We start from the raw sequence: 5,124 nt of genomic DNA, 5'->3' as shown, positions 1-5,124 counted from the left end.
TTTCCTGCAAAAACAACTGGACTTGGCAGGACCAACACCAGTTGAGCTGAGTTAAACTCAGTTTAAGGTAGTCCCTCAGTCCTCAATGGACAGAGGCACAGACCTCCAGTGAGGATTTGGATGTGTGTGGGTGCACTGTGTGGCAATATGGCAAAAGACAGGGTGCCAAATCTGTCCCCAAATCTAATTTCAACAAAAGATCAAGTTCTTCAGTGCAGTCAGGGACCACCTAAAATACTCCCTAGAGACTGACAAATTTCTCCTGGCCCACTGGAAAACCCTCAGCCCAGTAAGCACTGCCCAGTCCATGCCTGAGTAGGGTAGGAAATATACTTTGCCCTCTTCTTCCCCCAGTGCATTGTACAAGGCAGGCCAGAATTTTATCCTTCCACTGTAAACTATAATACCTGGTTTAAAATTATATTACAAGACATTAATACAAACGGAAGGTTTGGGAGGATTTTATAACCCACAAGAGATGACACTCATAGGTTATGATGTCATTCAAACCACTTGATAATATACTGTACTAGCTTGCAATATTCCAAAAGCAGCTATTAAACTAAATATAGATGAGGAGCATGTTGCTACAACAACACGGAATATCATGAACAGCAGTATGCAGAAATATATAGCTGTAAACCTCATTTTTATTTATTCGTTTAGTCACCTTTTTTCATGTAGGATAAAAACAACTGCTTCAGTCCTCTGAAGGTTCTCACACTGTGGATTGAATTTAAAATCATCTTAAAAAAAAAACAAAAATAAAAGGCCAATCAAACACTGAGGTAATCCTAGGGAAAAAAAATTGATGTATGTAAGTTGCAACATTTCTAGACAGAAATAAATCAGTCATGGCCATTTAAGGTAATTCAGTTGCATTACCTTTCCTTTTGTATGAAACTTAAAAGCAATAAAAAGAAAAAATGTAAATACTAGTTCTTACACTTTTGTAAGTCACTATTATCAAACCAGAGTGCTTTAATTATATTTCAAGACTAGGGTATGGGCTGGGTGACAAGATTTACTGGAGGTCAATGTGAGCAATAACCATTTTTCTTACCAGTGAAAAATAACACCATCAACAGCAGTTGTTAAGAACTATTACAATTGCTGAATTTAAATGCTCCTGTAGGATAATTAATCAGAGATGTTTGGTCATTCTGGTTTGAGGTAAAGATATAAAACAACTGCCAGCGTGATGATGATGATGATTTTTATAATTTTATAATATTATTTATTTTTAAAACTACCCTGTTTTCAGCCCTGTATTACAAAGGGGTAAACAGTCAAATACTATTCTCCTAAAGGGTGTAATGTTTCAGGGAAACAGCCCAAGAAGGCTTATCTAGAAGGAGTTTACAGAAAAAGGAAACAAAACAAAGCAATGTATTACAAGGAAGGATCCCTACCAAACAGATGATGATTCCACTGGAGTCAGACCTCTGATTTACTGGGTGAGCAAAATGGGGGACCCTTCAGAGCTAGATATAAAGCCCACAGTTTGAGTCAGGAGGGTGACTCCCACTTTCAAGAGTGGGCTTTCCAGTAGGCACAAACCCTCATCTTTCAAATCCAGCAAAACTCCTTCTCAGCCATAAGTCACACAGATTTCAAAAGCAGCATTTGACCCAGAGTCTCAGACAAGAGTATTGCCCAAGAAAGACAAGAACATGGAGTATTTAGCTGTTCCCTAAATCACTAGTTTGGTTTCTTGGATTTAGTGTGGAATGCAACAAAATCTGCCTTCTCAGTTGAATGTGGCAGCCTAACATGAACTGGCCAAAGCAGGGTATTGCAATGTATGCTTTTAACAGCTCAGCTGAATTTTCCTTCTTATAATTAAACTTTTGAACATGTTTTAATACAAAGCTCATTCTCATGAGCTGCTGTTTAAAGCCCAGTTTATAATAAATATTTGTAAGTATTTATAAATAAAATATTAATTGCTTAAAATGACCTTTTAATGGGGTACTACATATCCATATCAATGGATATGTAGTTGGGCTACATGATGTGATCTTAGTTTAGGATTCATGAACTCAGAGGCAGTAACAGCAAGCAGTGAAAGTGGTATGAATAATCTCTACTTTAAGAACCTTCAATATGAATTGAGTAAAAGTATTAAGTAAAGAGGCTGCACCAAGAGACAGTATTCCTCTCTCAGTAAGGCTATAGAAATGAGTAATGACAGTGATCTGGATGGAGAACTGTACTTCGAGATTCCTGGCTTTATAGGTCTACGGCTGGTACAATTAGAAGATGAGGCTCTGGTGACAACAAGAAGAGAAAGCAAACATTTAAACAAAGAGATCAGCTAACACCCTTTGTTTTCTGTTCTGGACAGTGTGTTAACACCTTTTGGGAGAAACAGAATAGTTCAAGAATAAGAGTCTGAATACAAGAGGTCCAGTAGCTTACTGCTGACTTCCCATCAAGTCTAAGCTATATTTTGTCATGCCACGGAGTGGCAGACATGTCCCAACCCCAAAGCAGCAGCAGAGTTTGAGCAAGGACTGAGTAAAACATTGGATACATTCCTTCAGAGGAAAAGGAAACTGCAAATACTATTACTACTTTGCTTAAATGTGTATATCATCAGTAGCGCTCTTCAAAAGCACCAACCATTTGGCTAAATCTGCTTTCTGTGTCACGAGAGCAGCGAGTATTTCAAATGTAGTTATTAATTGAACCCTATAAAATATACCTCTTTATCTAGGTAAAATCTTCATGTGCAGACAAGCACAGCATATCTCAATACCTCTAGTTTTCATCAGCAAAATATTCTAGAGGTCCTCACCTTACTCTTTCCCCTCTGGGTTGCTCAAATGAATTAACCCTATGTATACTGTCTGCCAAAAAGAAACCAAAACCACATTTTCATTTATTTTGTTCCATCTTAGTTGCAAGTGTTCAGCACAGAACACTGAAAGAATTATGGCCACACAATACTCATGACAGCTGGCGGAAAGTACCGTGTTTGGATACAAATGACAAGTGTGGTAAGGTCCACAACACACCTTCAGAGGGTGCCAGTGTCAATCACCTCCAAGCCTCTCCAACAGCTTCTGTCAGGACAGTGAGAAAGTACCATATTTAATCTACTTAAAGCTAGACTGGACAAAGCAGTGGAGAATATACTGTACAGGGGAAAAGATCTGTGCTGGCAAGGGCAGCGATGAGATGATCTAATGCAAAAGAAATTTTCTGTCTCTGATTTTTATGATTCTCTGATAGACATGCACAAATAACATGTCTGAGGAAAAACTGTGAACATTTCTTTGGATTTGTGATGAAATTAATTGCATAGAACAGGTACATAGAAACGTAAAGGCAAAACAATTAAAAGAAATTATTTTACTGCTCCTATTTGAGAATTGGGGGGTGGCACTTCTGGAAAAATTCTTCTTCTTGAATTATAATGCTTTTACATATGGCATTCTTTTCTTGGTGGAATAAATAGGAAAGAACCACATGGAATAAGAGATCCCAATATTTGGGGTCATACTTTCCAATCGGGCAGCAAAAACACAATCCATCATCATGACCCATTTGCCTTTAATAAACACCTGAAACTGCAGACAAGTCATCCCAGCAGTGTTGGAGTGAAGGGGCCAATCCAGAGGGGCAGCTCAGGGGATGCTACTTGGGGATGTGAGTCACCATGTTGAAGGCAGTGCAATGATTCATATCTTTCTTAGCTGGTCATAGGTCTAAGTATTTTGTTGAACCAGTGGCTGTGTAGAGAGGTATGGGATCTGTCAAAGTAAATGTCAAAGTTTATGAGATGATTTTGAGAATTTGACCTTTCAGTCTACTTTGCTCCACAGTGTAAGCCAGCCTTTGACTCGGGTGGGCCTTATACTTGACTTGCACATGGCCTGACAGCAGCTGAAATTTTTGCTAAACATTTCTTGAAGTCTACTGTGTTTCTGGAAGCAGTGGTGATGTACAAAACCTGGCAATAAGCTTTTGGGGTAGCTAGGTCAGTGAAATGCCACTTACTGAGTAATAATATTTTGCACCACATATTGCTGCCTCACATAATTATTATTAGTGACAAGAAACCACATCATTACATGTGGTCATCTGCAAACCTCAACTAAGATCTCTAGGAGGAGGCAGCTGCTGCTTAAAGAAGTATCAATGAGCGCTTGCTGAGTAATTTCCCTGCTTTAATATAGATCATGTCTGCTTTCTGCGGTCAAGAATTCTCTTACTTCCTTGCAGTATGCAAAAAGGGGTTAGGTTAGTGGCCCATGTTTCTTGAAAGGATGTGATTAGCATACAACTAGTGGATGTTCAGAGATGCTCACAGGTGATTGAAATACCCACCATCTCTTCCTCAGTGTGACCATGAATGTAAGTACAATAAACCAGCCCCCACAACTAAAATGTGATAGAGTGGAAATACATTATTAAACTAAGTCAAAAATGTAAAAGCCTGTTAAGGAACCCTTCACAATTACTTTGTGAAGTAAAAGAGTATTGGAATTGCCAGAAATGTTGGTGAAATTTTAAAAAAATCAAAACAATAACTGACACAAATACAAAAAAAGGGAACCCAAATTTTGTGCCCTTCCTGATTTGTCATTTTTCTTATGTACAAAATTTATCTTAAAGATGATTCAACATATACAGAAAAAATATTTTTAAAATCCACTAGTTAGAACCGTTAATTACTTGATGTTATATAATGTTATTTTAATGTCATGATAACTTTGTCAAGTTTTAGAGAATATGCTTCAAGGACCAACCTGTTCAGAAATTTCAATCAGAAATTTCCTTAGCTATCTCCACTTGATATATATTGTCTTTATGATACTTCCCCTGAAACCCTGACTAGCTAAAGCAAACTCACTCTGACAGAAGGATTTTTGAAGCTGTTATTTTAATCTTAAGGTTTACATACCTGTCAGAGGGATGGTACGTTCATAGCCTTTATTATTGTTCACAGGTTCTTTTTTCCAAAGTCTACACATAGGTCTCAAGGGTTCTTGCTCCTCAAGGCAAACTACCTCTGAGTGTTTAGGTTCACCTCCAGCTCCGTATTTTTTTACTTTTCATATGCCTCTACCTTTGTGGTTTTTCATCCTCTCTTTTCCTTATTTTCAACTCCTGACC

At 37.9% G+C, this 5,124-nt stretch overlaps 1 long non-coding RNA gene across 4 annotated transcripts in view; it reads right to left on the bottom strand.

Moving 5' to 3' along the window:
- The window catches only part of LOC109146175, a 160,334-nt gene extending 155,210 nt beyond the window's left edge, over nt 1-5,124 (bottom strand). For all 4 annotated transcript variants that reach the window (XR_005604251.1, XR_002048052.2, XR_005604252.1 and 1 more), the window contains exon 1: nt 4,913-5,124. This is a non-coding gene — a long non-coding RNA (uncharacterized LOC109146175). The remainder of the gene's footprint in view (nt 1-4,912) is intronic.

The sequence above is a fragment of the Corvus cornix genome, chromosome 3 (genome assembly GCF_000738735.6).
Source record: "Corvus cornix cornix isolate S_Up_H32 chromosome 3, ASM73873v5, whole genome shotgun sequence".
Taxonomy (NCBI): Eukaryota; Metazoa; Chordata; class Aves; order Passeriformes; family Corvidae; genus Corvus; species Corvus cornix.
The sequence above is the reverse complement of the archived record's forward strand: the minus strand, read 5'-3'. Positions and strand labels throughout refer to the sequence as shown.